Here is an 8,798-nt window from a genome sequence, read left to right on the forward strand (position 1 = left end):
GAATGAATATGAAGTGAACTAATCCATAATCCATATCGCAGAGATGCATTCTCACCATATCTCTGTGACAGATGTCTGTGTGACACCCTCCACCCTTTATCCAGCACATGGAGGGCACAGAAATGCAAAGAGCTTACAAACAATCCAGGACAAAAGGGAGCTTTCTGGTTGGAGGGAAGGGTTGGGGCTGTGTGAGTGAGAGTGGGGGAGCTGGGGGCTTAGATGAGGAAATTTCTCCCCACTTATTGCACTATGTGGCACCAGCCCAGGAGGCACATTGACAGCTGTAGAGGCGGGGAGTGTATGATGTATTGTCCGAGAAGCCCTTGGCCAAAAGGCCAAGCACTACTGATAAGAATCTAACATATTGTTCAAAGACCATGTGGGAGATAAACAACAAGTCCAACTTTCTCCCAAAAAAAGAAAACAAAAAACAGATCTCAAATTCACTATTTATTTCCCAAGATGACTATGATTTATTGTAAGATGTGAGGCTAAAGCTTCTTTTTTTTTTTTTTTTTTTTTTTTTTTAAATGACATCAGAAACAGCAGTATGCGACATTACGTGATGGCAGAGCTTCAGTTCATCCTTTGTCATTTTTTTTTTTTTTTTTTTTTTTTTAATAAATAGGGCAGGGGGAATGAATGAGAGAAAGAGGGGGAGAGAAAGAAAGAAAACCAAAGGGGAGAAGAGACGGTGAGAAGGGGGGGGAAGAGAGAGAAAAAAAAAAAAAAAAAAGAACTCCTGGGTCACCTGTATGGAGAAAAAAAAACAAACAAACAAAAAAAACAAACAGAGGAGACAGCAAACAACAAAGAGCAACATAATAATAGAGAAAACAAAGCACCATCACAATAAACTAGCTAGCCATAGATATCAATATTTACTAAATAATAAACGATATTGTGCAGCACGCAAGATAGACAGCGCACAGTGTGCTTTGAGGTAGCAGCCAAGAAAGCTTTAGTCCGCGTCTGTGAATACCCATGTGTGCATACCTGTGTGGATCAGCATGCTTGCATTCCAAAGGTTTCTCCATGTAATGATCTGCTAGGGAGTGTGGGGGGGCCACAGCCCCGTCCTCCAGGGTGTGAAGCGGGTATGGAGGAGATCAAAACTCCAGACATCCAGAGGCCCCCAGAACACAAGAGACCATGGAAGACCAACAGAGGGGCAGCCGCGCCACTGTTCCAGTAAGAGCTGAGGAGAGTCCCAGATGAGGGCTCGCCCAGCAGCCGCGGAGCAGAAGTCAGGGGGAGTTGCAGTGACGCGCCCGTGAGCTCCGCCGGCCCCCAGCTGCGCCTGAGTGACCGAGCCCCAGGCCGAGAGGCCGGGGGCACCCCACCTCCAAAGGAGCCCGAGCGAGCCCCAGGCCCCAGGCCCCGACAAGCGGCCGCCAAGGAGTGAGCCGGTGTGTACCCGGACGCCCACCCCCAGACACAAAGAACCACCAACACACCGACACCTGAGGGAGTCCGCCACCGGCAGGGGAAGTGGTGGTGGGTGGAGATAGGCCTCCAAACCTTGGAGGGCCTGAGGTGTCCCCAGAGAGGTGGCGTCTGATACCCAACCTGACATATAGACACAGACATACAGGCACACACAGACACAAACATCCATTCCCACCCTCATGCTCTCATATGCACTCACTCCACACTCAACCAACGTGGAGACAGACATAAAGAGACGCTGTACACACAATCACACTCCCCAAGCGTACTCTACAAACCGGGTCTAGGTACCCTTGCCCCTGGAGGGGGGAATTGCACCCAGACCCAGGTGGTGTTACCCTTTTCCCTGCGGTGGGGAGAGGCAGACCACCCCGACTCCGCAGCAGCAGGGAGGCCCCACACCCCAGACCGCAGTCGGACGGCCAACTCCTCCTACTAGCCCTCCCGCTCCAGCAGGCCGCAGAGAATGGGGGTGGGAGAAGACTCCAAACCTCCCTCCACCCGCTCATTGTAGTGTTGATGCATATGTGTTCTAAGGTGCAATTAAAACCCAGGAGGGCATGGAGCTACCTGCCATGGAGCAGCAGGTAAGCGCATAGTCCCTCCTGCTAGCCCTCAATGACTAAGTGTATTTAAAATTGAGAGGTGGGCAACGACGCCTCCCCTGCACCCTGGTGACATACCCCCACTCCAAGGCCCTGCATGTGTGGGTGGTTGTGGAGGAGCGGGAAGAGGGAGGCAGCTGGAGATGGGGAGGGAAGGAAGGGAGGGGCAGGTAACCCCTCCCTGGGGCCAGCTCCCCCGCTGACCCCAGTAGGCACTCCCACCCTCCGCGACCCGCCAGGGAAGGGGGGCCCAGGCCCATCAGACCGGGGCCCAGTGCAGTAGCGCCCTCCGGCTCCACAGAGCCCTGGACAGTCCACCCAACCCCACCACAGAGAAAACTGCACCCACCCCACCATCCACACATCTTCCAGACTACATAAGACGGTAAACGCCCAGGCTGAGATCTTCCTCCACCTCTCCTGTATCTCCCCCTCCCGCAGAGAGTTCCTGAAGAGAAGAAAGCTCCTGCAAGATGTGACCATCCCCCCCACCAGATGAAGAGCCCCCCAGGCGGCTCGACGCACCGGCGGCACCCTGCTCCAGGGCCGGGCCCCCATGCACCCACCCGCCCACAACCCCGGCAACACACCAACCAGGACCCAAGCCCCCGAGGCCCGGCCCGGGCCCCAGCCCAGAGACGGAGCGCCCCCAGAACCTCACGCCCATCCCGGACCCACCCAGGGGCAGTCAGGTTGCCAGGTCAGTAACCCACGTCCGTCAGCACAGACCCTCCCCTAGCCCCGCTGCACGCAGCCGCGAGGAAACAGTCACCTGAGAGCCAACAGAGCCCCCAACCGGACGTGACCGCTACCCCGGTTTGAGCCCCCCAAGGAAGATGCCTCCGGGGAACCCCCCGACGCCCTAAGCCTGTCCCTACCCCCTCACCAATCACAACAGTGAAGGCGGGACCAAACTATGACCCCCCACCCCCACTAGGTGATGGAGCTGATAAAAGGGGCCCAGAGCAATTGATCTAATGTGGTGGCAGAGGCTGTGTCAAGACTAATGTAATCTAATAGATAATTTCTATATTGGTTAGAATTAAGATTATTTTTATTTTTCCAGTTCATGAGGACTGTTTTCTTGGCTATGCATAGGGCAGTGAAGATCATATGGGCTATATTCTTTTCTGAAGTGACATTATCTAAGCTGCCCAGTAGACACACTAAGGGGGAAGTTGGAATGTTACATTTCAGACACTTTGATAAGTCTTCACATATCTCGTGCCAAAACTTTTGCACTGGTGGACAGAACCAAAGAGCGTGGATGTAATTGTCTGGTGTATTGCCTTGACAGTGTGAGCAGTTGTTGGAAGATGTAAAGCCCATCTTGAACATCCGATGACCTGTATAGTGCACTCTATGAAGTATTTTGTATTGTATTAATTGCAGACTGGGATTTTTAATTAATTTGAAAGTTTTTAAGCAAATCTGAGACCAGAAGTTTTGGTCTAGGTTGACTGATAAATCTGCTTCCCACTTTGCAGTAGGAAGGGATATTGATTCATCTAATTTAGAAAGTGTTCTGTATATTTTAGATAATAATTTGGGGGATTTAAGAGTAAAAAAATGTGCCGCACTTAGTGGTGTTTGTAATTCAACTTGACTGAGGTTAAATTGTTTTTTTTTTTACTATGGATTTAATTTGTTGATATTCTAAAAACCTTGTCTTGTTGATCCCATATTGTTCAACTAGTCTGTCAAATGGAATAAATTCTGTTCCCTCTAATATATGTTCTAAGTATTTAATTCCTTTACAACTCCATTCTGGGAAATTAATCATATTATTGTTTTGTAATATGTCAGGGTTATTCCAGATAGGTGTACGTTTGCATGGGATTAATGAAGACTCCGTTATTTTTAGAAACTCCCACCATGCTGTTAGAGAAAAGCTGATGTTGATACTTTTAAAGCATTCATGTCTTTTGATGTTTGAGCTAATAAATGGTAGGTCTGAAATCTCTAGATCCTTGCATAGTGCCTGTTCAACATCTAGCCAGGGCTCAACTAAGAAGGTATGTTTTAACCATTCTGAGATGAACTGAAGCCTGTTGGCTAAGAAGTATTGGTGAAAATTAGGTAGATCTAATCCTCCTCTATCCTTGGTTCTTTGTAGCGTTTTTAAGCTAATACGCGGGGGTTTATCTTTCCAAAGGAATTTGGAAATATATGAATCCAGAGATCTGAACCAATCTTGTGATGGTTTGTTAGGGATCATCAAAAATAAGTAATTTATTTTTGGCAAGATCATCATTTTTATAGTGGCGACCCTTCCCATGAGTGATATGGGTAAAGATTTCCATCTAGTCAGATCGCCTTCTACTTTCTTTAGAAGTGGGATGTGGTTTAGTTTAGTTAAGTCTGAAAGCTTAGGAGAGACATTAATACCTAAATATTTAATATTTCCGGATTGCAGTGGGGCAGAGGAAGAATTATGGAAGGAGCAGTTAATGGGGAGAACTGTAGATTTTGGCCAGTTAATTGAATAATCTGAAACTCTTGAAAACCAGTTTATTAAAGTAATTACCTCAGAGAGGTTGGTTTGTGTGTTTTGCAGAAAAAGCAACACATCATCCGCATAGAGACTGATTTTATGTTCTATGTTCTTACATTTTATGCCCTTAATTGTTGTAGCCTGTCTAAATGCTGCTGCTAGAGGTTCGATAAAAATTGCAAAAAGTGAAGGGGAGAGTGGGCATCCCTGTCTGGTGCCCCTCAGGAGACAGAAGCTGGAGGATGTCTGGTCATTTGTTCTGATACGAGCCGTTGGGGAATTGTATAATATTTTTAACCAGTTTATGAAAGAGTTTCCAAAACCAAATTTGTGTAAAGTTGCGAATAAAAATTTCCAATTAACTCTGTCAAATGCTTTTTCTGCATCTAGAGATAATATTATGGTTTCGATGTTTTTATCGTATGAGTAGTCTATTAAATTAAGTAATCTACGAGTGTTTGTTGAGGAGTGCCGACCTTTTATGAAACCAGTTTGGTCAGGATGAATTAAGAGGGGGGTCATTTTCTCTAATCTCTTTGAGAGAGCTTTGCAGATTATTTTAAGGTCTACATTTAAAAGAGAAATTGGACGATAGCTTGAGGGAAATAAAGGGTCTTTGCCTGGTTTTAGCAGGAGACTAATGTTGGCAGAATTCATATTTGGTGGTAGTCTGCCCTTTTCCTCGATTTCCTGCAACATGCTGTGGAATACTGGTGCCAAAATTGTCCAGAATTCTTTGTAGAATTCTGCAGGGAAGCCGTCTGGACCTGGAGCCTTATTATTGGGCATACTTATCAGGGCTTCCTGGAGTTCACTTGGCGTCAGTGGCGAATCCAGTTCCATTGCTTGACTGTCTAGTAATTTTGGAAGAGTTACGTTGTCAAGAAACAGATCAATTTCATTTTTAGATGGGTTTATTTGTGGTGAGTATAAAGTTTCATAGAAATCCCTAAAAATGTTGTTTATTCTTCCAGGATCATATATTGTGTTCCCCGATAAATCTTTAGCAGCACATATAGTTATTTTTTCTTTATTTATTTTTAGCTGGTTAGCTAGAAATCGACCTGATTTGTTACTGTGTTCAAAATTCTGCAAGCGAAGTCTTTGTATAAGGAATTGTGTTTTTTTATTAATAGTTTCATTTAATTCTAGTTTTGTTTTGCATATTTTGTTCAATGTTTCCTGATCTTGGTGGGACGCGTAGGCTTCTTCTAGTGATTTGATGTTTTTTTCTAATTCCTGAATATTTTTGTTTTCTTCTTTCTTTTTGTGTGATGAGAAAGAAATTATTTTACCTCTCATCACAGCTTTCCCTGCTTCCCATAGAACAGAAGCTGATGTTTCGGGAGTAGTTCAAATATGAAGTCCACTCTTTTTTAAAATATTTAATAAAGTCTTCATCTTTAAGTAGTGATATATTAAATCTCCAGTTTTTTCTTGGCGTAGTATTATTCTTGTGCATTAGTGTTAAAGATACAGGAGCATGATCGCTGACAGCTATAGGATGAATCTCAGTGTCTGAAATGTCACACAGCAGTGAGCTGCTGACCAAAAAATAATCCAGACGAGAGTAAGAGTGATGAACATGCGAGAAAAAAGTATATTCCTTACTGGTGGGGTGAAGAGAGCGCCATGCATCGCAAAGACCAAAGTCGTTCATATACTGTTTGATTATATTTGTGGACTGCCAATTACGCTGAGTTCCTGTTGTGTTGAGCCTATCCATTTCTTCATTTAGTCCAAGGTTGAGGTCACCGCCAAGAATGAGTGTGCAATCAAGGTGTTCAGAGAGTGCACTAAAAAAACCGTGGAAGAATGAGGGTTCATCAACATTTGGACCATATATACTAACAATACATAGCTTTTTGTTCAATATTGATAGTTTAATAATTAGAAATCTACCCTCTGGATCTATAACTGTATCGAGTACTGTAAAATTAACATTTTTATGTATTAAAATTGCTACTCCCCGTTGTCTAGAATTATAACCGGCTGCAAACACGTTAGGAAACTCAGGTGTTTTAAGTTCATTTAAACCTGTGACAGGTTTGTGAGTTTCTTGTAATAAAACAACATCTGCCTGTAGTTTTTTAAGCTGGTTAAATATTTTTAAGCTGGTTAAATATATATAAAGCTTCTTAACATCTGTGATGTCAGATTTCTCTGTGCCAAAGCCTGCACATGGTAAGTACTTAGCAATACTCCCCTTAAATCAAGGTCATTTGTCAGTGTAGCCTGGGTATGTGAGCTTTAATATTTTTCACTGGGTTTTTTTGCCACTAGGTTTCACCTGGCCCCCCCAGAGTATTACAACCAGACTTTGCAATTTCAGATATATTCCCAGAAAGCTATCTGAGCTTTAATTCACCTTGCAGAAAGCAGAAAGCTGGCAGCGTGCTCATTAACAAGCCAAATATTCACATAGCAACGGCCAAACAGGCTCCACAAATATCTGTGCCATGCAGTTCACTCAGTCGGTTGTTTACCCAAATAAACCTGAAAGGCTCTGTGCACAGATAGCAGAAGTGGACTTCTTTAAAATTAGTTTCTACTTCTGCCACGAGTGAGGAGCCTTAGGTGCTATAACTCAGCTGCATGGGGATTATCATTAGACTGATTAGAGATTTGTGTAAAAATCCACACACACTAACCACTGAAACTACTTTACTACTACTGCTACTGTTCTATCCATCTCCACAGCCTTGTATTGTGACAGGATGGATAATACCAAAAAGCTATCGTGTCTGTGTATAATGCCTTAAACCCAGCAGTAATCCAAGTCACAATGGGTAATCCAAGTCCACTGTCCCCACACCACATAGTGGTAAAAAAAAAAAAATCCTGAGTCAGTCCACACCTCACTGTGCTAATAAGTATGGCAAAAGTCTGCGGATCCTGACAGGTGGGCAGTTAATGTCAGAAAGGATCCAAAGCCAGTGGAAATTACGCTGTTTGATCCGGGCTCCTAACCATTATTCCACCCTGCTGCCCACCGCAGATAGCTCCTAAACCATTCTTCCCATTACCTCACCTTCATGGGCTCCCCGGGGCTGCTGGAGGCAGACAGTTTTGGATTTCAAAGCCTGTGCCTGAGCTGCCAGCATACCTTTCCTGCAAAAGCTCACTTTACAGAATGAAAGACAAATATAAAAGAAAACATGAAATAATGGCATAAATAAATCCTTCCACGATCTCAGAAATGCACATTTTCCCCTTTACTATTCATACAATGGGTTGCACAGCTGTATATTTATTTCAATGTAACAGTTCTGTGTTGTTCAAGAGAAACCACTAACCTATTTCCTGTGGGAATGTGTCATGTGTGAGGAGTCATACATCCTGTAAGAGGAACATGGTCAGTTTTGCATCAGCTGGCTTCACCTTGGGCTGGATATATCTTGTGGTCAGTATCTAGTGGTTAGATAGAGGAAACGTATCAAACAAAGAGCGGAGGTGCATGCGTGTGAGTTGGTGTCCATTGCTCCGCTACATGATCCTAAACTCAAAGCCTCCAGAAGCATCACTGTGTCTTCAGAGGAAGGTTAAAATAGCCCCTAGGAGCTGTGGAGGAAGGAGCAGGATCTGTCAGTGGATGATACGTAAGGTCAGAGGGAAAAGAGGACACAATGATCTGGGTTATGGTGAGCCATTGATTGGCTGGTACTGCTCCCCTCAGGGCCGCTGAGCTGATGTGTCCGTCATTCCAAAACTTTACAAAAGAGAAAAAATATATAGAGAGAGTAAAACCCTCAAACGTTTCTACTCAGTGTACATCAAGAAAATAGCTGCCATATGTACATGCAGCAGCTTTATGCCATATCAAGAATGTCACTGTGGATCATTAACTCCTCCACCGCAGAGTGCTCTAATGACATATAGATTATCGCAGCGTTACATAAACTGAACAAATATATGGAGAGCTTTGCAGGATATTGAAAGGGTCGAGTCAAGAGGTATTCATCTCTACAGCGTGTGGATAATGATTCACAGATTGTCGACCTGCTGTGATTAATGCCTCTGTTGGGTGCTTCTGACAAATTTACACCACAAATGCAAAACTGTTCAAACTTTTTTCCATTGCACACGCTACTGTAGCTGCTCTGTGCATGTGTGTATGTATAGGTATGTGCCAAGACCACAGTGTGACTTTTGGCAGCATGGTCTGACTTAAAAGTTCACAACTGTTTTGTTTTGGGGGGGGTTTAAAGTCAGTGATAGTGTTACTCAACACAAATTTTATTTAGTGG

Source organism: Diplotaxodon limnothrissa, linkage group LG13 (assembly GCF_057381915.1).
Source record: "Diplotaxodon limnothrissa isolate DT_005_m linkage group LG13, D_limnothrissa_male_GT1.1, whole genome shotgun sequence".
NCBI lineage: Eukaryota > Metazoa > Chordata > Actinopteri > Cichliformes > Cichlidae > Diplotaxodon > Diplotaxodon limnothrissa.